Source organism: Callithrix jacchus, chromosome 9 (assembly GCF_049354715.1).
Source record: "Callithrix jacchus isolate 240 chromosome 9, calJac240_pri, whole genome shotgun sequence".
In the NCBI taxonomy this organism is placed as follows: domain Eukaryota; kingdom Metazoa; phylum Chordata; class Mammalia; order Primates; family Cebidae; genus Callithrix; species Callithrix jacchus.
The window spans coordinates 27,730,114-27,755,798 of NC_133510.1; the positions used below are offsets into that span (position 1 = coordinate 27,730,114).

The 25,685-nt window shown below is 40.8% G+C and overlaps 1 long non-coding RNA gene across 1 annotated transcript in view; it reads right to left on the reverse strand.

Moving 5' to 3' along the window:
* Positions 1 to 21,192: 21,192 nt before the first annotated feature.
* The window catches only part of LOC128928535 (uncharacterized), a 117,744-nt gene continuing 113,251 nt past the window's right edge, over positions 21,193 to 25,685 (reverse strand). Inside the window, exon 3 of the long non-coding RNA XR_013522297.1 lies at positions 21,193 to 21,281. This is a non-coding gene — a long non-coding RNA (uncharacterized LOC128928535). The remainder of the gene's footprint in view (positions 21,282 to 25,685) is intronic.

The window sequence follows — 25,685 nt, forward strand, 5'->3', positions numbered from 1 at the left end:
TCACCTCCAAGTCTGATCAAATATGGGGAGGGCAGACATTGGACAGATGGGTCCAAATTTCTCTTCCGGCTCTTGCCTGCCATAGCATTTTGAGTAAGTTATCTTAAAACCTTTACGCTGACATCATGAGTCTCTCATGAGTGTTTTCTATGAGGCAGTCACTCTGTTCTGTGCTTCTCTTCCCAATATGAGAAGAAAAGTGCCTGCCCTGGTGACTGGGAAGGGCTGCATGCCAATTATAAGGATGGGGCAGCTGTAAGATGGTGCAGTTGTGTTTGGCACCAGCTAAATTGCCCAGCTGTGTCCTACCTGCTCCGCCTTGAGCCACTGCACATCCACAAAAGCATCCCAGAGAGAGTGTTGCAGAGCCACACAACCTGTGGGTTCCACTTCCTGAGTAAACAAAACCAGGAATTATAATGATAAACAATACCTTGAGTGCTACTGTGTGCTAGGCATTGTTCTAGCCATTACTCACATTGATCAACTCAATTTTTTATTCTAAGGACCTACTTTACAGGCAAGACAAATGAGTTACAGGGCACATGGGTAATGAGTGGCAGTGCCAGCATTCAAACCTAGGTAATTTGATACCAGAGCCTGAGCTTTTTTTTTTTTTTTGAGACAGACAGCTCTGTTGCCAGGCTGGAGTGCAGTGGCACTATGTTGGCTCACTGCAACTTCTGCCTCCCGGGTTCAAGTGATTCTCCTGCTTCGGCCTCTTGAGTAGCTAGGACTACAGGTGTGTACTACCACATGCAGCTAATTTTTGTATTTTTAGTAGAGGAGTTTCACCACATTGGCCAGGATGGTATCTATCTCTTGACCTCATGATCTGCCCCCTCGGCCTCCAAAATGCTGGAATTACAGGCATGAGCCACCGTGCCTGGCCTGAGCCTGAGCTCTTAACACTCCATGTGACATGATAGGTGGTTCAAAATGCTGGGAAAATGAGAACTCTATATCCATGGCCATGGTCTCAGTGGTATAGTAGTGTCCCTTGCATTCCTTCAGGGACCTTCCTTGAACCAAGCTTCTAGCTGAACACATCTGTGTCCTGTGGCTTAATGTCCCATAGCCTAGTGGCTGCAGAATGGCCTCAGTCTGTGACAGATTGAGTTTATATTCTTCTTCTAGGTAAGAGAAAAATCTCATGGCCTCTGGTGACTGGTGCCTGTTCCAGTTTTTCTTCCTCCTCCTCTGCATGATGGCAGGGGCACTGTCTTCCTCAGAACACCTGTGCTACCATAATATGCCAGCTTTTATTCAGTTGCTGTCTTATTTTGTCTCCTATGTAAGCTGTATTCCCACTGGACACATGCAGTGTCTAGCATATAGTGGGTGTGCAATGCACATTCGATGAATAGGAAAAAAGGATAATTTCAGATAGCAATGAAGAACCATCATAGAAATCGAACTCCTGCCTTCTGCAAGTCCAGGATCTGCGCCAAGTGAAAGAGCTGACGTTATACCATTGGCACAAACAGAGAACCATTTTAAAGTGCAATAGCAAATTTAAACATTAAAGCATGAGGAGTATTTGTTATTGCACCTTGCCAAATGGAACTGAAGCAGATTTTGATATAAAAATTGACAGGAAGCAAAAGTGGAGTGTATAAAAATAGAAAAGAAATTACCAAGCCTTGAAAGGAAGTACACAAGATGAAAATGGAATTAAATCTACCTTGACTGGAGGAGATTATATTTTTAAAAATGAATAAATTGACAGTAAATTAACATGTGGCACATCTACAATCTGCCTTTAAGGAATAACAATAGATATTTTTATTATCTCAATGTAGAATTTTGGTTGATTTTTTTCCCATTAGTTCCTGAAATGAGAGGTTTAGTTTTATATAGAACTAAGTGTTATGCTTTCCCCAACTGCTTGGGTGCACACAGAGGAGTCTGTATCATGTTTCTCTCTGGATGCAAGTATTTTCTTGGATGGATTTTCTGTGAACTTGAGAATATGTGATTACCTAGAAATTAGGGCATGTGCATGTGTGTGTGTGTGGTGTGTTATTTGAGGGTATGCAAGATGAAACATTCCAGAGTTGAAACCCTAAGGAGAAGTCCAATATGGCGAAAGCAGAGCCCAACTAGGAAACTGAAGTCCTGGAGTCTCTTTCTGGAAGCTTTGTGTCATAGTTACATGACCTTGGGTAAATCACATTTCTCAGTTTCACTATTTATAAAACAGAGACCATAATTCCTACTTTTCTACTCATTAATGAGGATCCAATTCTATAATAGACCTTAAATGACTTTGAAGAGTTTCACTATGATGCTAATGCAAGGAATTATTATTATAATGTTTTTTCTAAACAATGAGATTATTGTGTAAATCTCTGATTGTGAGGGGATTTTTTTGAAAAGCAGAGGAGATGCAGTACATAATAATTCCTTATGTGTATATAGTCATTTTTAAGATCCACAATCTATATTCACTACCAGATTTGTCCAATAATCTTGCAAAACAGGCAGCTCTTTGGGCAGATGGAGAAAGACTGACGGAATGGCACAGGGTGTCCCAGCTCTTGCATGGAGGAGCCAGCACTAGAGCCCACACAATCCACAGTGGCCCAAACAGTCACCATGCTGGAGCTGCATGCATTTTCACAGCTCTGTGTGTGTGTGTGTGTGTGTGTCTGTATAATTAACATGTTCTGCTTAACAAGGACACACAATGGAAATACTTTGTCTCAAGCTCTCCTCCCTAAGTCTTGCTCTTATGGACGTAATATGCCTTTTGGCTTGAGCCTTGGAGACAGTTATTCATAAATATGTGCTGTACAGATCCCGGTGCTGGCTGCAGACACTGGTGAAGAGGGTATTGCTTTGGTCTTTGGGAAACTTCTGGTCTAGAGGAGAAGACAGACATGTAAACAGGGAAGGGCATAATGAATATTATGCCTGAGGTGAGATGACTCTGTGAGGCACCCAAGAGAGGCCTCCTTGGGCCAGAGGAGGCTTCCAGACAGAAGAGGTGTCTATGGTGAGACCTGACGATGAGCCTGAGTTAAGTGGGTCAAGGAGGAAGATGTATCAGGCAGAGGCAGTGACAGTTTCAAAAGCCTGGAAGGGAAAAAAAAAGCAGGATGTTTGGGAGACAAAGTATTTCTAAAAGGCTGAGGCACAGAGTGTCTACATATTGTGACAAAAATGTTGGGGTGATGAAAATGTTCTAACACTGGTATGTGGTGATATGGACACAACTCTACATTTACTTAAAAAAATCATAGAATGTGAATTACCTCAATAAAGGTAATCTATGAAAGAGCCAGTAGTAGGAGCAGAGTAGCCACTGGTGAGAGATGAGACCAATGACACAAACTGGGGTCTTGGGGAATCTTGATCAGTTTTATCAGGAAAGTGACATGGTCAGATTTGCCCTAAAGAAGGAGTTCTCGGGAGGTGCATGGAGAATGAAGAGAAGAAGAAATTCAGTGAGCACACAAGGAAACCAATGGTCCAGCCAAAAAAGAATGATGGCTTGGACTTTGGTGATGGCAGTGGAATGGAGGAAATTTGGGAGAGAGAGAGGAAGTAGACTTATTGATTGTGCATGGAGGTGAAGGAGAGTGAGAAGTAAAGGATGGCACTAGGACCTTTCATCTATGTGTATGGAACAGTCACACATCCGAAAACACCTCAACAATTGATTGACTTTTTCATCAAACATGATAATGGCATGAAGCTACATTTCCCTGGAGGCTGCTTTATTTTTCTCCCATCTAAACCAGGGAGCAGAGACACATGGATGGGGCTGGGACTGCCTTTGTTTCCTCTCTTTGACCCTTAGGGAGATGAATTTACTCCTATGTTCCTTTTTCCACCTTTCAGCTACTGTGTTTCTCCTCTCCTATAGCATCCCCTCAAGTTCTTAAGCTGTAGGAACTTAAGTCAAAGCATTATTGATTAATTATGTTCCCACTTTAAATGTGATTTGCAGTATTAAAAAAACTGAAAAGAAATGAAAACATGCCAATGCAAAGACTTGTCCATGAATGTTCATGAAGCAGTGTTATTATTGTTGTTGTTGTTGTTATTTTGAGATGGAGTTCCACTCTTGTTGCCCAGGCTAGAGTGCAATGAAGCGATCTCAGCTCACCACAAACTCCTCCTCCTGGTTTCAAGCAATTCTCCTTCCTCAGCCTCCTGAGTAGCTGGGATTACAGGCATGCCCCAACACTCCTGGCTAATTTGTATTTTTAGTAGAGATGGGGTTTCTCCATGTTGGTCTGGCTGGTCTCAAACTTCTGACCTCAGGTGATCTGCCCACCTTGGCCTCCCCAAAGTGTTGGGATTATAGGCCTAAGCCACTGCTCCCGGCCTCATGGAGCAGTGTTATTCAGAACTAGGAACTATCCAAATGTCCATCAACAGGTGAATGGATAAATACAATATGGTATATCTATTCAATAAAAAGGGAAACTCCCAATACATGCTATGACATGGACAAATCTTCAAAACAGTATGCTAAGTGAAAGACACCAGATTCAAAAGACCACATATTGCATGATTCTGTATACATAAAATGTCCAGAAAAGGCAAATCTATAAAGACAGAAGGTAAGCCAGTGGTTGCCTGGGATTGGAGGTGAGAATGGGACTAGACTACAAATGGACATGAGGGGTGTATTGGAGTGATGAAATTGTTCTAACACTGGCATATGGTGATAAGTGCACAGCTCTAAATTTACTAAAGATCATGGAATGTAAATTACTTTAATAAAGTTGTGAAAGAAGGAAAGAAAAAAAGAGAAAGAAAGAAAAGAAAGAGGGAAGGAAGAAGGAGAAGGAGGAGGAACAGGAAGGGAGGAAGGAGGGAAGGAAGGAGGGAAAAAGAATTCTGAAGGAAAGGATGATAGTATAGGTACGCATTTGAAATCACCAATTATTGCCAGGTAGTGTCAGAGAGGAGGGGCTGGAGCTTACAATTTGACTTTCTCACAGGCATGCATGAAGAAGCCAAGGGTCTAGTCTAGCTTCAAAGCACTTTGAGGAATAAGGTCAGTTTCTCAGGGTATGTCAAGTTCTGGGCCTGAAACTGGAGGGCCATAGGGACAGATGGCTTGCTCTATCATTGCCAATGGTCAATGGGTGTCTCTGAAATGGCAGGCAGGCAGTCTGGGAGTCCAACTGTGAATCACAAGGTGCCTCCCATTCTGGACTGGACTCAGGAGGATTGTCTAGTCCCCAGAGATGGATACTGTCAAAAACAAGGCACAGCTCTGGCCTCAGGCTTCCTTTAAAGAGAAGACCAGACTCTGGGCCAAAGAAGTTACCAAGACAAACCCAGCTGTAAGAACTGGAAACTCAAGGAGCACTGGACTTAGATAATCTGAACAGGATTCTAGAATCAGGGCATCCAAGAATCCTTATCAGCCCTGGGCCTGGGTGGAGGGTTGTGGCTGGGCATGGAGATGCCAAGTGGCAACGATTAGAACCAGGATGCAAAGGTTGTCTTATATCAGTAACTGCCCTGGACCCAGACTGAGGCTTGTGCACTTCATGCTCTGCCTGGGTTCTGGACCAGATTAGGAGTTCTAAATGCTCACATTTTCTCCACCCCACGATGTGTAATTCAAAATATAAACAACACAAAGGTCTATAATAACTGTATGAAAGACTGACAGAATTCTTATTTGTTCTCATGATTATTTGCTCTGTTCTCATCAGAGCTTTAAAAAATATTTATTAGGAAAGTTCTAGCTTCCCCTTAACCCACGTTCCTTGTCTCCTTCCCTGTTATGCTTCATCACCTTACATACCATACAATGTGTTTTTAATTTTATTTATTCTTTCCCCTTATTCAAATCTAAGGGTATAAATTCACTGCTATGTCTCTAGCAATTTGAACCATGCCTGGCAGAGTGGTACTCCAAATGAATCAAACATAAATTATTTCCTTCCTTTATCTCTGCTTTGTAGATACTCTAGGTGTCATTAGGCTGCCAGTTAGGTGATCTAGCACAGCCTCAGCCTCAGGTTTCAGTGGGTTCCAGGGACAGGTGGTAGGTCCCACCTTTGCCAGGAATAGAGATCCAGTGGTTACTGGTTGGGGATTTGAGGGGTGCTTCATGGGAAAGCACCAAGACTGAGTCTCACAAAACTCATTGTGGAATTTCCATGTGAGACAGGATGGTGGTGGACACTTTCGATTGGGCCTTTTCTAGTTGTACCCTGAAGTCAACTGCTTCTGTGCTTTTCAAGTTGTACCTTAAAGTCAACTGCTTAGTGTGCCTGCTGGCATCAGGGCCAGCAAACCTAGTTTCATTTTTTAAAATTAATTTCAACTTTTATTTTAGATTCAAGGAGGATATGTGCAGGTTTGTTACATGGGGTCCAGCTGTGTCTATGTTGCTGCAAAGGACATAAATTCAGCTGTTTTGTGGCTGTATAGTATACCACGTTGTATATGTACCGCATTTGTGTTATCCAGTACACCGTTGCTGGGACCTAGGTTAATTCCATGTCTTTGCTATTATGAATAATGCTGTGATGAACACATGAGTCCATGCGTCTTTTTGGTAGAATGATTTATTTTTCTTTGGGATATAACCAGTAATGAGATTGCTAGGTTAAATGGTAATTCTCTTTTAAGTTCTTTGAGAAACCTCCAAACTGCTTTCCACAGTGGCTGAACTGATTTACATTCCTATTAACAGAGTATAAGTATTCCCTTATTTCCACAGCCTCACTGACATTTGTTGTTTTTGAATTTTTACTAAACAGCCTCTCTGACTGGTGTGAGATGGTATCTTATTGTGGCTTTAATTTGCATTTCTGTAATGATTAGTGATGTTATATTAGTCCATTTTCATACTGCTATAAACAACTGCCCAAGACTGGGTAATTTATAAAGGAAAGAGGTTTAATTCACTCACAGTTCAGCATGGTTGGGATGCCTCAGGAAACTTACAATCATGGTGGAAGGCAAAAGGGAACCAAGGCACCTTCTTCACAAGGCAGCAGAAAGGAGAAGTGCCAAGTGAATGGGGAAGAGCCCCTTATAAGGCCATCAGATTTCATAAGAACTCACTCAATATCACGAGAATAGCATGGGGGAAACCAACCCCATGATTCAATTATACCCATGAGGTCTCTCCCTTGACACACTGGGATTATGGGGATTACAATTCAAGATGAGATTTGGGTGGGAATACAAAGCCTAACCACATCAGATGTGAACCATTTTTTCATGTTTGTTGGTCACTTGTATGTCTTCCTTTGAGAAGTGTCTGTTCGTGTCTTTTGTTTGCATCTTTTTGAATGTTTTTGTTTGTTTGTTTGTTCAATTGTTTAAGTTCCTTATAGATTCTGGATATTAGACCTTTGTCAAATACATAGTTTGCAAATATTTTCTCCCTTTCTGTAGGTTGTTTGTTTACTCTGTTGACAATTTAGTTATGTTCCACTTGTCAATTTTTGATTTTGTTTCAATTGCCTTTAAGGACATAGTCATAAATTCTTTCCTAAGGCTGATGTCCAGAATAATGTTTTCTACTAGAAAATTCTTATAGTTCAAAGTCTTGCATTTAAATCTTTAATCAATCTTGAGTTAATTTTTGTATATGTTGAGAGGTAGGAGTCCAGTTTCATTGGTCTGCATATGGCTAGCCAGCTATCCAAGCACCATTTATTGAATAGGGTGTCCTTTCCCCATTGCTTATTTTTGTCAGCTTTGTCAAAGAACAGATGGCTGTAGATGGTGGCTTTATTTCTGAGTTCTCTATTCTGTTTCATTGGCTTATGTGTCTGTTTTTGTACCAATACCATGCTGTTTTAGTTACTGTAGCCTAGCCTTTTAGTATACTTTGAAATCAGGTAATATGATACCTCTGGCTTTATTATTTTTGCTTTGCTTTGGCTATTTAGGCTTTTTGGAGGTTCCATATGAATTTTAGAATAATTGTTTTCTAGTTCTGTGAATAATTATCTTGGTAGTTTGATAGAAATAACATTGAACCTGTAGATTGCTTTGAGCAGTGTGGCTACTTTAATGGCATGAGCAAGGAATGAACAAGAAATGTTTCTAATTTGTTTGTGTCATCTATAATTTCTTTTAGCAACATTTTGTACTTCCCCTTGTAGAGAAGGTTCCAAATTTGAATCAGTCATAAAATGCCTATCAACACAAAAAGCCCCAGACCAGATGAATTCACAGTTGAATTCTACCAGATGTACAAAGAAGAGGTAGTACCAATTCTACTGAAACTATTCCAAGAAAACAAGGAGGAGGGAATGCCTCTTCCTCCTCCTTTCATCTCTTGGTTAAATGTATTCCTAGGTATTTTAGGTTTTTTGTGGCTATTGTAAATGGAATTACATTCTTGATTTAGCTCACAGCTTGAATAGTATTGGTGTATAGAAATGCTACTGATTTTGTACATTGATTTTGTATCCTGAAACTTTACAGAAATTGTTTATAAGTTCTGGAGCCCTTTTGGCAGAATCTTTAGGGTTTTCTAGGTGTAGAATCACATCACCCACAAAGAGAGATAGATTGACTACTTCTTTTTCTATTTGGATGTTTTTTTATTTCTTTCTCTTACCTAATTGCTCTGGCTAGCACTTCCAGTACTATTTTGAATAGGAATGGGGAGAGTAGGCATCTTTGTTGTGTTCCATTTCTTAAGGAAAATGCTTCCAGTTTTTTTCTCATTCAGTATGATATTGACTGTGGATTTATGATAAATAGCTCTTATTATTTTGAGTTATGTTCCTTCAATGCCTAGTTTGTTAAGAACTTTTATGACAAAAGGATGTTGGCTTTTATCAAAAGCTTTCTCCATGTCTATTGAGATGATTGTATGGTTTTTCTTTTTAATTCCATTTATGTGGTGAATCACATTTGTTGATTTGCATATGTTCAACCAAACTTGCACTCCATGAATGAAGCCTACTTGATCATTGTGAGTTAGTTTTTTGATGTGCTGTTAGATTTGGTTTGGTAGGATTTGGTTAAAGTTACTTTTGTCTATGTTCATCAGGGACATAGGCCTGTAGTTTAATTTTGTTTGTTGTGTCTTTGCCAAGTTTTGATATCAGGGTGATGATGGCTTCATAGAATCAGTTAGGGAGGCATTCCCTCCTCCTTGTTTTCTTGGAATAGTTTCAGTAGAATTGGTACTACCTCTTCTTTGTACATCTGGTAGAATTCAACTGTGAATTCATCTGGTCTGGGGCTTTTTGTGTTGATAGGTGTTTTATGACTGATTCAATTTTGGAACTTGACATTGATCTGTCCAGTGTTTCAATTTCTTCCTGATTCAATCTTGGGGCATTGTGAGATTCCAGAAATTTATCCATTTCCTCTAAATTTTCTAGTTTGTGTGCATAGAGGTGTTCATAAGAGTCTCTGAGAATCTTCTGTATTTCTGTGGGATTGGTTATGTCATCTTGTCATTTGTCATTGTGCTTATTTGGATGTTCTGTCTTTTTTCTTTGCTAATCTAGCTAGTGGCTATCAATCTTGTTTATCCTTTTAAGAAATTAACATTTGGTTTCATTGATTCTTTGTGTGGATTTTTGGGTGTCAATGTTGTTTGGTTCTGCTTTGATTTTAGTTATTTATTATCTCCTGTTAGCTTTGGGGTTAGTTTGTTCTTGTTTAATTCCTCTAGGTGTGATGTTAGATCATTAATTTGAGATCTTTCAAGCTTTGTGATGAAGGTGTTTAGTGCTATTAACTCATCTCTTAACACTGCTTTTGCTAAATCCCAGAGATTTTGGTATGTTGCATCTGTTTTCATTTATTTCAAAGAATTTTTAAATTTCTACATTAATTTAATTGTTTACCCAAAGTCATTCAGGAGGAAGTTGTTTAATTTCCATGTAACTGTGTAGTTTTGAGAGATCCTCTTGATATTGATTACTTTTTTTCTTTCACTTTGGTTCAAGAGTATGGTTGTTACTATTTTGATTTTTTTGAATTTATGGAGACTTGCTTTATGGCCAAGCGTATGGTCAATCTTGGGATATACTCTGTGTGCAGATGAAAAAATATATATTCTCCATTTCATGTGTAGAGTACTCTGTAGATGTCTATTAGGTTTAATTGGTCAAGTGTCAAATTTAAGTGTAGACTTTCTTTGTTAATTTTCTGCCTTGTTTATCTATCTAATGTGGTCAGTGGGTGTTGAAGTTTCCCAGTACTATTGTGTGGCTATCTAAGTTTTTTGGTAGGTCTAGAAGAGATTGTTTTATGTATCTGTGTATTCCAATGTTGAATGCATATATATTTAGGATAGTTAAGAAGTTGTTGAACAAGAAGTTGTTGAACCCTCATCATTGTGTAATGCCCTTCTTTGTCCTTTTTTTACTGTTGTTAGTTTAAAATGTTTTATATAAGAATAGCGACCCTGTTCTTTTTTGTCCTCCATTTGCATGATAGGTACTTCTCTAACTTTTTTACTTTGAGCCTATGGATGTCATTACATGTGAGATGGGAATTTTGAAAATAGCAGATAGATAGGTCCTATTTTTTCATCCAAGTTGCCAAACTGTGCCTTTTAAGTGGAACATTTAGACCATTTACATTCAAGGTTAATATTGATAATGTGAGATTTTGATCCTATCATGGAGTTGTTAGCTGGTTGTTTTGCAGTTTATATTGTGTAGTTGCTTTATAGGATCTGTGAACTATGTTCTTAAGAAAGTTTGTTGTTGTTGTTAGGAGGTATCTTTCTTTAGCTTCCATGTTTAGTTTCTTTGGTTTCCAGTTTTTGTGTTGAGAATTTCTGTAAGGCATAATTAGTAGTAATAAATTCCCTTAGCACTTGCTTTTCTGGAAAATATTTTATTTCTCTCTGGCTTATAAAGCCCTGTTTGGTGGGATATAAAATTCTTGTTTGGAATTTCTTGTATTTTAGAATGCTTAAAATAGGCCCCCAACTTATCTTTGCTTATAAGGTTTATACTGAGAAGTCTGCTGTTAGCATGAAAGAGTTCTGATCTCTGTACATGATCTGATCTCTGTCTTTAGCTGCCTTTAAGACTTTTTTTCTTTAGTGTTGAACTTGGACAGTCTAGTGATTTTATTCCTTTGTTATGTTCATTTTGAATCGTTTGTCACAGATGCTCTCCGGATTTCTTGTATCCAGATGTCTACCTCTCTAGTAAGATTAGAAAAATTTTCTTGAATTATTTCCTCAAATATGTTTTCCAGGTTGTTTACTTTATCTCCTCTCTCTCAGGAATGCCAATAATTCATAGGTTTTGTCATTTTACATAATTCTATATTTCTTAAAGACTGTCTATCTTTAAAACATTTTTGTATAAGTGGGTTAGTTCAAAAGACCAGTCTTCACAGTCTGAAATTCTTTCTTTTGCTTGGTTCAGTCTATTGATAAAACTTTCAGTTGTAATTTGAAATTCCCTAAGTGAGTTTTTCAATTCCAGAAGTGCTGACTGATTTATTTTTAGGATATTTTATCTCTTCTTTCATTTCACAGATTGCTTTAGGACTTTCTTTGTGTTTATTTATTTATTTATTTTTAGATGGAGTCTTGCTCTGTTGCCCAGGCTGGAGTGCAGTGGTGCAATCTCGGCTCACTGCTACCTCCACTTCCCAGGTCAAGTGATTCTCCTGCTTCAGCCTCCCAAGTAGCTGGGACTATAGACATGTGCCACCATGCATGGCCAATTTTTTATATTTTGTGTAGAGACAGGGCTTCACCATGTTGACCAAGCTAGTCTCAAACTCCTGACCTTGAGTGATCCCCTGCCTTGGCCTCCCAAAGTGCTGGGATTACAAGTATGAGCCACTGCACCTGGTCTGTGTTGAGTTTCAACCTTGTCTTGGATCTCATTGAGCTTCCTTGCAATTCATGCTTTAAATTCTTTGTCATTTCTGAGTTTCCATTTGGGTTAGGGACCATTGCTGAAGAGCTAGTATGGTCCTCTGGCGCTGTCACATTCAGATTTTTCCTGGTTCCAGATTTCTTGCTCTGATTCCTTCTCAACTGGAAATGCTGGCATTTCTAATTTTTGTAATAATATTTTGCATGGGCAGTATTTTTGTTTTTCTTTCTTTCCCTATAACATTATTGCCTTTTCTTTTTTGTTCCCTTCCCCTCTTCTCACACTCTCTAGATATTATACTGGGCCATGCAGTCAACTGACAAGCCATTTATATGTAAGAGCTGATTGTGGCCAATGAGGCTGGATATATACCCTATCCTTGTTTACTCAGAGGAGCTTTCTGTTGCCTCAGGCAATGGGCTCATTTATGGAATGCATGGTGGTCTGAGCTCTCTTCTCAGCAACAGAGGATAGTCGGGTGGTGCAAGATTGGTGGGACTGGACTTGGAAAGGCCCACTTACAGGTCACCTGATGGCAAGCATAAGCACTAGTGCTAAAGGAAAATCCAGTGGACTGCTACCAAGTACCTAGAGGTGTGTCTAGACATGGAGCTAGGAAACCTTCTCAACACTAAGTTCTCTGGATGGGGATGGGTGTCAGCCTAAACTCTTAATCTGGGAGAGTGGTGCTCCAGGTTCCTGAAGATCTGCCTGGGCATGAAGCAGAGAGGGTCTGCTTCATGATCTCTGTACAGGAGGGGTGTGGTGACTTTAGCTGCTGAACCAATCAAGAAGGTGCTTTGAATGTCTGGAGATCTGCCTGCAGTGGAGAGGGCCCTGCTGTACCACAGTTTATGCACAGGAAGGGTTGGGGTGGCTCTGGCTGTTAAACCAAGTGAGCGGATTCTCTGAATGCCTGAAGATATGCCTGGTGGTACAGCAGGGAGGGCCGCCTGCACCAGGATCTCTGCATAGGAAGGAAGGGCCACTCAGACTGCTAGTCCATGCTAGCAGGTGCTCCAAATGCCTGCAGAGTTGTCTACATACAGAACAGAGAAGGCACCATGAAACTTGATTTCATTTTGTCATTGGAAGCTGCTATGGTTTGGGTAGGATATGTGTGTCCCCACCAAAACTCATGTTGAAATTTAAAATTTCAACATTGTAGGAAATACTTGGTCATGTGAGAAGAGCCCTCAGCATGGTTTGGTACCCTTTTGGTAGTGAGTAAATTCTTTCTCTGGCCAGATTAGGTTCATTCCTGGGAATGGGTTTCTTCCCATGAAAATAGGTTATGGTAAAGCCAGGATGCCCATGGAGTTTTGACTTTTCACAAGTCTCCTTTGACTTTCTCCACCATGTTTGGACCTACCATGTGGCTCTTACGAGAGCAGATGCTGATGTTATGCTTCTTATACTTCCCAGCCTGCAGAACCATGAGTGAAATGAACCCCTTTTCTTTATAAATTACTGGATCTCAGATATTCTGTTATAGCAACACAAAATGGACTAAGAAAGCAGCCCAGCCACTCTTTGACACTCAGGAGGCAGATTCTCGCTTTCAGCAAATCAGTCTGGGGGTGCCTGCAGAAGTTGTCAACAAGGACAAAGAATGTCTAGTTAGACTGTCTCTCGGTTTCATCCATTCCATTACAGATGGAGAAGAAAAAGGAGAAGAAGAAAAAATGTGATGAGATAAAGTTGTCCTGTATGAGTCTTTTAAGAAAGAAGGAAAGTCTGATTCAGTGAAAGTCCTACAATAACTCTGAAGGCAAGGCCAAGTGCTGGCTTCTGTCACAAGTGTCCTGACATCTACCCCAGTCTCTGCCCAAGTTTTGGTAACATTTTTCATATTTCAGGTGTTTTTACAAATCCCCACTACTCAACACTGATTGATTCCTAGTTTTATTTTAGTTGAACTAAAAACATGAGTGATTGGGCTAGGCACGGTGGCTTAGGCCTGTAATCCCATCGTTTTGGGAGGCCCAGGCAGGTGGATCACCTGAGGTAAGGAGTTCAAGACCAGCCTGGCCAACATGGTGAACCTCATCTCTACTAAAACTACAAAAATTAGCCAAGCGTGGTGGCAGGTGCCTATAATCCCAGCTACTCAGGAGGCTGAGGCAGGGGAATCACTTGAACCCAGAAGACTGAGGTTGCAGTGAGCTGAGATCGTGCCGTCACACCCCAGCCTGCGTGACAAGAGTGAGACTGCAACTCAAAAAAATGAATGATTTTGTACTATAGGAGGAAAAATTCATTTGTCACTAAAAGAGGTACATTTTGAATCTCCATGGGCACCAAGAATAAAAACACATATTTTCAAAATGCAGACACTTTGATGATCTTAATGGTTTAAAAATGTTTTCAGCCTGAAATAATTGCTAAATGTTTTTCAAATTTTTATTTAAGTACATTTTTTATTGAAGTATGACACGCATTCAGAAATGAGCACAAATCATAAATGTAAAGCTTGTGAATTTTCATGAAGTGAATACATTTGTTTTGCATTGTCTGATCAAGAAACAGAACATGATCAGCCACTGGAAACTCCTTGAAAGTCCTTTCAGTTGCTCCCTACTCCCCATTATCACCATCACCATCTGACAGTAGCAGCTTTGCCTGTTTTGGAACTTTACACGAATAGAGTCATACAATATGTACTCTTTTGTGTCTGGACTCTTTTGCTCAATAGCATATTTGTGAAGATAAAGTTGTGGACCCCGGGCAAGGGAGGATAGGCATTTAGTTCAAGAGACTGCTAGACATGGGGCCCAGACAGGAAATGACCTTGGGCCCTGCAGCAGAGCCACCAGTGTGGTGAGAAAGGCTGCAGCCGGGAGGATGGGAAGAGGTCGGTTAACTGGTACAAAGTTACAATTAGAGAGGAGGAGTAAGCACATTCAGGTGACTATGGTTAAGGGTAAATTCGCGTATTTTACCAAATAGTTAGAAGAGACGCTTTCGTATGTTCTCCCCACAAAATAAGAATAAATTCACGGTGATGGATACACTAAATACCTATTTGATCATTATACCACATATAGGTATGGAAATTTCAAATTGTATCCCCTAACTATGTACAATTATGATGTGTCAATTTAAAAAAATTTAAGAAGAAAACTGGAGTGGGGCCTTTGCTAAGTTCCACACTATGATCTGAAGTAGAATTTCCACCCCCACTCCCTCGGGTCATTTTGACTGTATTTGGAGGTACGCCTGACGGCATTCACCGAAGAAGTGTAGAGAGAAAATCAAGGATGACTCTTCAGGTCTTTGTGTGAAACCTGAGTTGCCTCCATTTACTGAGTTGGGGGAAGACTGAGGGAGAAAGAAACATTATTTTAGGGGGTGTTAATCAAATGCTTTGTTTTGGACAAGATAAATTTGAGATGTTTCTTAAAGTACAGATGGGTCTGGAGCTCTAGAGTATAGTCAAAGTCTGAGTTAAAAATGCTAGGAACTCCTAGCATGAGGATAGCTTTTAACTCTATGGAGGGACACGGTGAGAGACTACAGAGTGATGAATGTCATATGACATCTCAGAGGAAAATCCCCTCTTTTTTCCTGTCTCCTCTTCTACAACCTACCCTCACCTCGGGATGTGATGCACTTAGACTCCAGGCCCACGTCCTCCCCTTGGTCTCCTGCCTCTTCAGTCTCTCACCTCCCCTCACCCCTTCCGTCAGTTGGTATTACAAAAGCTAAAGTAACTGGGGAAGAGGGAATTTTCTTGAGAAAGGAAGAATGTGGAAAATGTAGGTAGGATGGTGGTGGGGCTGGCTGTTGGAAAATTCTCTTTGACTATAAAAGGAGAAAGAAAGACAGCACACAAGCCAGTTAGTACCAGTGCACTTACTAATACTTCTTGACCTGTTACACTTTTATTATAGTTCTTCATGATATGCTGTCCCTGGAATTTTCTTGAAAGCAAGAAATATTCCTCTCTATGTTCCTAGGGAATTCCTCTATTATGTAAAACAGAGAGGGCTTAACAAAATATATTTGTTGGATAAATTGCCTTTTCATTAAGAGTACTAAATCACCTGTGTATTTATTCAATATTTAACAATTCAGCAGCAGTAGAGTAAATGTTTCCTAAGCTACTGCAGTGTATTTTCGGGTGTGTGCACAAGCAATTGTCTGTGTGTGACTTTAGTAGTCATAGGTAGACTCCTACATTGTGGAAGCAATGATGTTTGGGAGTAGAAGAATCCTTTTGATTAAACCATCTCTTCATTGTTTAGGTGTTGGCACCATTTACTGGTAAGTCCTTGTTTTTTAATAACAAGGATAGGATGTTGGAATGAGCCCTGGCAATCCCTGGTAACTAAAATGAAAAGCAAATATGTGCCTTCCTCCTAAGATATTTTTGGCAATTAATTTACTTATATGCAACCTCTAACAGATGTAGAACTTGGGGAGAAAGAATAACTCTTCCTTCCTGGCTAGATTCCTCATCTTCCTATAATTAAATCATAAACAAATAAAAGATGAAATGAAATATACATCATTGCCTTAAGAAGAAATAGAAATGCAAATGAAGCGGCTCATTCTGTGGATTGACAGACTCACCAGGAGTTTGCATCTGGGACTTGGCTGGCTTCCAGAGTATTTACTTGTTCATTCCCTTACCCTTTCCTCCCTCCTCTTTCAATCTCGTTGCTTTGCCCTGACTTGAGTCCCTCTGCTCTTTCTTATTTTGTCCTGGAAGGCTATTTCTCTTTCTTTTGTACAATGAATATCTTTACATTTCCTTAGGACAGTACTGTGAAATAAGATCAAGTTGTTAAAAGAAATTATATATTCTGCTAACAAAATAACAAACTGATAAGTGAATGAGGGCCTAAGCAAGTTGATTTATGAAAAAGACGATATGGACAATGTAGTACCTTTCTTTCAGGAAACACACACTGTGTTTTCTTCACTTTTGGGACTATTTAGAGACCCAAAGACATATGATAGTTTGAAATAGGATAGGTTTTACTTATAGCAGGAGACCAAGTGCCACAGGTGCTAAAATATGTTTTCCACTTCCTCTACCTCAGTGACTAAAATTTCTACTTGAGGACAATATTAGTAATGCTATATATTTTATTGGTGTTGCTGATTTTATTATTATGAATATATTTTTAAACTACACATATGTATGTCTTTGCTTGGCTTACTAAGGCTTTTTTTTTTTGACAAAATCTTGCTCTTTAACCCAGGCTGGAGTGCAGTGGTGCAATGTTGGCTCACTGCAACCTCTGCCTCTCAGTTCAAGCAATTCTCCCATCTCAGCCTCCCAGTAGCTGGAATTGCAGGTGCACACCACCACACTTGGTTAATTTTTGTATTTTTAGTAGACATAGAATTTCATCATGTTGGCCAGGCTGGTCTTGAACTCCTGACCTTAGGTGATTCGACCGCCTCTGCCTCCCAAAGTGCTGGGATTACAGGTATGAGCCACTGTGCCCGACTCTCACTATCGCTTTGAAATGCACTCCTTTTGTGCCACACACTGAACTAAAGCACAATGGCACTATCTTCCCTGGTTCTCATAAAACCCTGGGAAGGAGGCATTGCCGTGCCTATTTAACAAATGAGGCAACAGAGTCTTGGAGAAAAGTCATCTAACTCTTCTTACATGTAGTGGAGCTAGGAGCTCTGATTGGACCCTCCTGGTATTCTAACTCAGGTGAGGTCTGACTATTTTAGTGATTTGTGGGAAACTCCTGCTAAGCATAGGTGTATGCTTGCCAAAGTAGCCCTCCGTGAGCCCTAGCTTATTCATCCAACTAGCTTTATTAGAGAACCAGATCCTAAGGAGATGGGTGGGAGGTAGGTGAGAACTCCGGGAGAAGGAAAGAAGTAGGCTCTGCAGGGAGGGCCAAATCCATGCCCTGGCTGGTCGCAATGCACCCCTCCCCCTCCCTAGCATGTAGATGGAAATGGAAGGAGAGGAAATTGATACAGTTTTGCTAGACAGTGGCCTGGGATGAACAATTCTTCTTTCAAACAAGGTGACAGAGACAGACTCTGTTAGGGTTCCTCTCCAAACCTCAGGAAACCCACATCCCTTGAGCCTTGCTGGCTTCAGCCCTCGAGTCTAGTCAGAACAATTCAATGTTATCATGACTGACTTCTGGGCCCACTGGGCTTTTGCTGGGAAACACCCAATGCCAGTGTGTGGGTCTGTGAGGGTGGGGAGTGGTGGCCACAGGGACACACATTGGCAAGGCTCACAGCAAAGAGTTGGTAATTGGCTCAGTGCTGGCCTGGTCTGCAGTTGCCTCTCTTTTTAGAGACCCCGAAATGTGAGAGGGGATGACCCAGCATCCCTGCTCGTCTTCTTCCTCCCGCAACGCTCCCATGCTCATGAATTCTGATGCTTTTCCTTGTCAGAATTTGCTTGTGGGATCTTTGAACTATAAAAAACCTTTGAGCTTGATTCACCCAAAGGTTTTCTCTTCCTTCCTTCCTTCCTTCCTTCCTTCCTTCCTTCCTTCCTTCCTTCCTTCCTTCCTTCCTTCTTATTCCTTCCTCCTTCTTGCTCTCTCTTTCCTATGTTAAATAAATTAACTGGGAGGCCATTAGTCTGAGATAGCCTCAGTAACTTAGGTTCTTACATAAGCAAGCTGAAGACCAAATTTAATGTAAAACTAAAATAAAACTTAAGTTTAACAACTCAGAAAACCCACCAAGTAACCTCTAACTAGGACTTTCCACTACACCTCATAAAAGTTTCCCCTCTCACCCTCTAGGCGGAATGTCAAACTGCTTCTTGTCTGGTGCTGACTGATTTATGAGTCACTAAATGTTCAAATAAACTCATTAAGATTTTATTGTACCTAAGTGTATCTTTTAACATCTGCATAGTTTCTTTATTATAAGATCTGTCTCCTGGCCACACAATGGCTCATGCCTGTAATCCCAGCACTTTGGGATACCAAGATGAGAGGATCAACATGGTGAAACCCAGTTCTAAAAAAAAAAAAAAGAAAGTTAGCTGGGCATTGTGGCACATGCCTGCAGTCCCAGCTACTTGGGAGGCATCTCCCATGTAAGCCATACACAAATATCCTTAAAAAGAAAGATTTTCTCACAATGACAATCACCTTAATATAATCTAATGTGTAATAAAATTTGAACTCCCAAAAAAAGGATTTCCCACAATGACTGTATTTCTACAAGTTTGATTTTGTGGTGTCTGGTGCGATATATACTAGTGCATAATTTTATGTCCCAGAGCACATATGGATTTACCTGTGACCTACCCTAAGGTTAGTAGGATTGCACCCTCTTCACAGGAATAAGCTCTCTCCACCATCTAGTTCCCCGTGTTAAATAAGGTGTGATTTGTAGTTAACTGTTTTTCCCATTCACATATTTATATGATTTCTCTGTGGTAAGAATTCTCTGATGTTCAATAAGGTCAGGGTTCTGCCCAAAGAGTTTTCCACATTTAAATGGTAACCCCCAGTTTACATTTTTCAAAACTGAGTAAGAACGGAGCTTTTATAAAAGCTTTCCCACCCCAGCTGGGCACAGTGGCTCACACCTGTAATCCCATCACTTTGAGAGGCTGAGGAGGGCAAATCCCTTGAGGTCAGGAGTTTGAGACCAGCCTGTACAATGTGGCAAAACTCTGTCACTACTAAAAATATAAAAATTAGTCGGACATGGTGGCACACACCTCTAGTCCCAGCTGCCTGGGGAGGCTGAGAAATGAGAATCACTTCAATCCAGGAAGAGGAGGTTGCAGTGAGCAGAGTTGGAACCATGGAGCACCAGACTAGGCAACAGAGTGAGACTCCATCCTTGCCCTCCCCCTAAAAAAAGCTTTTCCACTCTCTCATGGCACAAGTAGGTATGTATTTTCATATGCAAGTTGCATTTTATGGTTTTTTTTTTCTGGCATGACTTTCCACACTCATTACACACGTAAGTTTTCTTCACTTTTCCAAATTTTGTATTTTTAAATAGTTGAGGATCTACATTTAAAATTCTTACAGAGTGCTCCTTTCAGAATGCTGAGATTTTTCTCCAACTTTTTGTTTTATATATTCTCCCTCTAGTGAGGATTTTCCTTGCCTGATCTCTACTCAGGTGGAAGCAATGGCCAAGGAAGGGACGTTTCCTTCTCTTCCCGTTCTGCTGTCTTTCCAAGTACCTCCTACCCTCAAGGGACCCTCCAAAGGTCTGCTGCTGCATAGGCTGACTTTCTGAAGCCTATGGTTCCTTCCTGGTCTTAGTGTAGTTATCTGACACAGTGAATAGAAAATACTAATAACATTACAGCTTGGGTGGGTCAGTATTAGAAACTGTCCCTTCTTATCTCTTCAGGAAAGCAAGACCAAGAATTGTCACAATTTAGAAATCACATTTGGAGCACTTAGAAATGCCAGTGAACTCATGTCTTGTGATTCTCCAACATCTTATCTCTGGGAAGTCCTCTAGGCAGGATTCAAATACAACATCTCCTCCAAAATCTCAAACTTTAAGGCATCCCTAGTCAATTCATCTCCAGGGCAGTGGCCAGTTCTTGGATAAGAGCCAGGTGTTGACTGACTGAGAGAATGGCAGTCATTACTGTGAGCTATGAACTTTTCCAGAAGCCTGGGGCAGATCAGGTGCAGCATTCACCTGAGTCCTGAAATAACTGGTTTCCTGACCACAAGGCGTGGGTGCTGGGATTGGAGGGAGCATGGGTGCCCTGGGACGCATCTCTTCAGGGTATTTGCATTGTAAGGACTCAAGCCTTAGCTAAGGGGATCAGGTTCTAACTAGGACACTTCAGGCTAGATCCAACAGGGAGTGTTGAATTTCTTCTGGTAGCAGTACTGCTTGAAATTACCTATTCCACCTGTGTGTGTGTGCCTGCTCCAAGTCACAGGTCCAAAGCTGGAGCTAGTTGGGAATGTGAGTCCTTGACTTACCCTTTACTCTTGCTAAGATCTTGGGAATGTCATTTAATCTCATGGGTCCTTTAGGGCTAGACAACTTCTGCCTGTCTCATTGCTGGGATTGCTGGAGTGGTAACAAAAGAGGAAAACAATCTGTGGAGCTGCTGAATTTTGCAGGGGTGTATGTATGCAGGCAAATAGGGTGCTTTCTGTAACCCTGGCCATATTCTGTTTAAACCATTTAGCTCTATTATCTAATGCACATTCTAGCCGATGAGCTTTATGGGAAAATGTAGCCAGGCACAGCTGGAGATGGGAATAGACGGGCTGAAAATAGTGTATATAGTAGCTTTTGGGTAAACTTAATTGAGATAATTTCATGGTATATTTTGGTAACTTCTTAGAACAACACTAAAATCAAAAACAAAAAGTCTCTGTACAGTTGTTTATCTCATTGGTTCCAGGTGGGTATATGGTAGCCAGGAAAGAGATGGATGGAAATTGCAGTCTCAGATATCTGGACAGAGCTTTTCTGGTCTTCTCGGAGAAGAACAACATCCTTGGTAGGCCTGGCTGTAAAACCCTGTGCATGGAAAGGATGAAGAACCAGATGAGAAGGCATATCAGTAACATCCTATATTCATTTTCTATTGCTGCTGTAACAAATTAACCACAACCTTAGTGGCTTAAAACTACACAAATTTATTCTCTTACAGTTCTGGAAGTCACAAGTCCTCTATCTGTTCATTGTTAAGGGATCACCAAGGCTGGTGGTTCCTTCTAGAGGCCTGAGAGCACAGTCTACTACTTTGACTCTTCCAGTTTCTTCTAGTGGCAGCCTATATTCCTTGGCTTGTGGTCTCCTTCTTCATCTTCGAAGAGCACCACTCCAATCTCTGCTTCCATCATTACATCTTCTCTGACTCTGACCCTTCTGAGTCCCTCTTCGAAGGACCTGGTGATGACATTGGGTCCATTGGGATAATCCAGAATAATCTCCCCATCTCAAGGTCTTTAATTTAATCACGTCTATAAAGATGCATTTGCTGTATAAGGCAATATTCATAGGTTCCGGGGATTAGGACTTAGAAATATTTGTATTTGGGAAGTCTACCACAAAACACATAGGTCTTATATTGCTTTTTTAATAGAACATAAGCATTTATTTTACAGAATTATTTCTAAAAACAACATCCCCTTTAATCACTAGCGGAAGAGCAAGAGAAAGAACTGACAGTAGGTTAAGAAAAAGATTACATCTTCAAAATATTCAGAATGATTTGAGATCAATTTACTGCATTTCAGTTTCTAAATGACCAATTTATCTAACTTTAAATTTTACTAAATAATATTCAAAAGTTTGTTTTATTTAATGATTCAAATGTCATTGTCCTATTTTTCAATCCTTAATATTATTTTGCAAATTCCTTAGTTTATCAGCCCTAATTTTAAGCTTCCAGCAAATAAAACTTTAAATTATATTATACTAAATCAAATTAGATTAAAGCCAAATTAATAGTAAAAGCTTAAGATAAAAGGATGAAATTTTAACTGGCTATTTTTAGGTAAGCAACAGCAAATAAGGTTGTTTTTAAAGTTTAAAATTTAAACTCAAAAGCACTTGAAAAAATAGTTATATCCCCAAACTATTCTGTAAAAAATTATGGACATTTAAAATTCCTAACAAGAGGCTGGGTGCAGTAGTTCACGCCTGTAAACCCAGGATTTTGGGAGGCCAAGGAGGGCAGATCAGGTCAAGGGATGGAGACCATCCTGGCCAACATGATGAAACTCCATCTCTGCTAAAAATACAAAATTTAGCTGTGTGATGGTATGCACCTGTAGTTCCAGATACTTGGGAGTCTGAGGCAGGAGAATCAGTTGAATCTGGGCGTTGGAGGTTGCAGTGACCGGAGATTGAGCCACTGCACTTTAGCCTGGATGACAGAGCAAGACTCTGTCTCAAAAAATAAATAAATAAATAAATAATTCTAACAAAAACAGAAAATGGGATAAAACAAGCCAAAGAAGCAAAAAGGAAGTTAGGGTGCCCAGAAGATTGTATTATAGTGATTTTCATGACCAATGCCTGAAGTTTGATATTCACCAAGTGTAAATCCAAAATTGTCATAAAAGGCTTTGTTTTAATGGCTTCAAAAACTCTAAAAATACTGAAAAGACTGGTGAAGTGACAATCTGAAAGCTACAGGATCAATCACATCACCAGTATATATGAATTATTAAATCATTAGAAAAGTTGGGTTGATAAAGGAAATTCCTAGAATATAAAGCCCCAATTTGAGAAATTGAGAGAATAATAACAAATATGCTAAAGTGTTGGCAAAACCAAAAAGACATGAACGAAATCAGTATAAACTGAAAATTTCTTCTAGGAAACACACACTGATTTTTTGGTTATGGGATGATTTTTGAATTTTGAATACATTTTGAAAACACTTAGAAGATGGCGCTGTGAGAACAACCCAGGATTGGAGCTCTTCTCGTTGAATCCGCAAACGGTGAGTCAGAGCGGCATTTCCAGACTGATCTTTGTTGCCCACAGAACGGGGAAACTGCCAAGTATAAAAAAGACACGGGACGCCATGCAGTAAGTCTGCCTGGCGAAGCCGGCAGCCGGGGCGGTGGCGGCCGGCCCTACCCAGCAATCCCCACAGGGCGTGCTTGTCCGGGTGCCCTGTTGAACCGGCAACCTGAGACTTGAGAGGGCTGGACTTGAGACTGAATGAGACTTGGACAATAGGCCAGCCCAGGGGATTGCAGGGATTGGGATACCCAGTGGGACGAAAAAAACCGCGATTTCAAACTATCCCGAGCAGACGGTCCGAGATGCTCTGTGGGAGAGGGGTGTCCACCACTACCGAGGCAACCCGCCCCAACTGAGATACACGCCCACTGCTGACGCAGCCAGCCGTTGCCGAGGCAACCCGCCCCAACTGAGATACACGCCCACTGCTGACGCAGCCAGCCGTTGCCGAGGCAACCCGTCCCTACTGAGATACACGCCCACTGCTGACACAGCCTGCCGTTGCTGAGGCAACACACTACAACGAAGAGACTCCGCCGCAGGGCGTGGCGGAGACCACAGCAGAGCCGGCAGGAACAGCGCGAATCACACAACAGCAGGGCGGAGCCTCGGCAGCCAAACAGTGGCTAGTCTGCCTTTGAGCTGGGCAGGACACCTGATCGGACATCCAAAAATAAAGCCCAAACCCCTCAACACAGAGCATTTGAGGAAAAAAAAAAAAGGGGTTTTTAATGAGCTCTGTTGCAGCAGAATCAACCATAGCAGCCTAACAGCCCTGACTGAACAACAGAGTGCACAGCTCAGCAATTAAACCCCTATAAAGTACAAACTGTCTCCTCAAGCAGCTCCCTGACCCCTCTATATCCAAAAGACTGACATTAGGCAGGCATCATCCTGGGACAAAGAGAGCAGAAAAAGAAACTGGTAGCATCCCTCGCTGTGCCACAGCTACTAGAGGTGCACCCCAGACAAGCAGGGTCTGGAGCGGACCTCAGCAGTCATACAGCGAAGGGGCTAGACTGGTAGAAGGAAAACCAAGCAAAAGAAATACTTCATCAACAACATTCTGGGTGTCCACTCAGAGACCCAAACGAAAAGTCAGCAACTACGCAGACGACCAGCGGACAAATCCACAAAGATGGGAAGAAACCAGCGCAAAAAGGAGGAAAACACCCAAAACCAGAACACCTCGCCTCCTAGAAAGGATCAAAACTCCTCACCAGCAAGGGAGCAAAGCTGGACGGAGAATGACTGTGACGAAATGACAGAATTAGACTTCAGAAGATGGATAATGAGAAACTTTTGTGAGCTAAAAGATCATGTATTAAATCAATGCAAAGAAACTAAGAACCTTGAAAAAAGATTTGAAAAAAGATTCGAGGAAATGATAACAAGAATGGACAACTTAGAGAGGAATATGAATGAATTAAAGGAGCTGAAAAACACAATACGAGAACTTCGCGAAGCAAACACAAGTTTCAATAGCCGAATTGACCAAGCAGAAGAAAGAATATCTGAAGTCGAAGACCAACTCAATGAAATAAAACGAGAAACAAAGATCAGAGAAAAAAGCACAAAAAGGAATGAACAAAGTCTCCAAGAAATGTGGGACTATGTGAAAAGACCTAACCTACGTTTGATAGGTGTACCAGAAGGGGACGAAGAGAATGAATCCAAGCTGGAAAATACTCTTCAGGACATCATCCAGGAAAATTTCCCCCACCTAGCAAGACAAGCCAACACTCAATTGCAGGAAATACAGAGAACACCACAAAGATATTCCGCAAGAAGAGCAACCCCAAGGCACATAATCGTCAGATTCAACAGGGTTGAAATAAAGGAGAGAATACTAAGGGCAGCCAGAGAGAAAGGTCGGGTCACCCACAAAGGGAAGCCCATCAGACTCACAGCAGATCTCTCGGCAGAAACACTACAAGCCAGAAGAGAGTGGGGGCCAATATTCAACATTCTTAAAGAAAAGAACTTTCAACCCAGAATTTCACATCCAGCCAAACTGAGCTTCAGAAGTGAAGGAAGAATAAAATCCTTTGTGAACAAGCAAGTACTCAGAGATTTTGTCACCACCAGGCCTGCTTTAAAAGAGCTCCTTAAAGAGGCACTACACATAGAAAGGATCAATCAGTACCAGCCATTCCAAAATCACACTGAATGCTAAAGAGCTTCAACATAATGAAGAATCTACAACAACTAACAGGCAAAACAGCCACTTAGCATCAAAATGGCAGTATCAAATTCACACATAACAATATTAACCCTAAATGTAAATGGACTAAATGCACCAATCAAAAGACACAGACTGGCAAATTGAATAAAAATCCAAAACCCATCAGTGTGCTGTATCCAGGAAACCCATCTCACATGCAAGGATACACAAAGGCTCAAAATAAAGGGATGGAGGAAGATTTACCAAGCAAATGGACA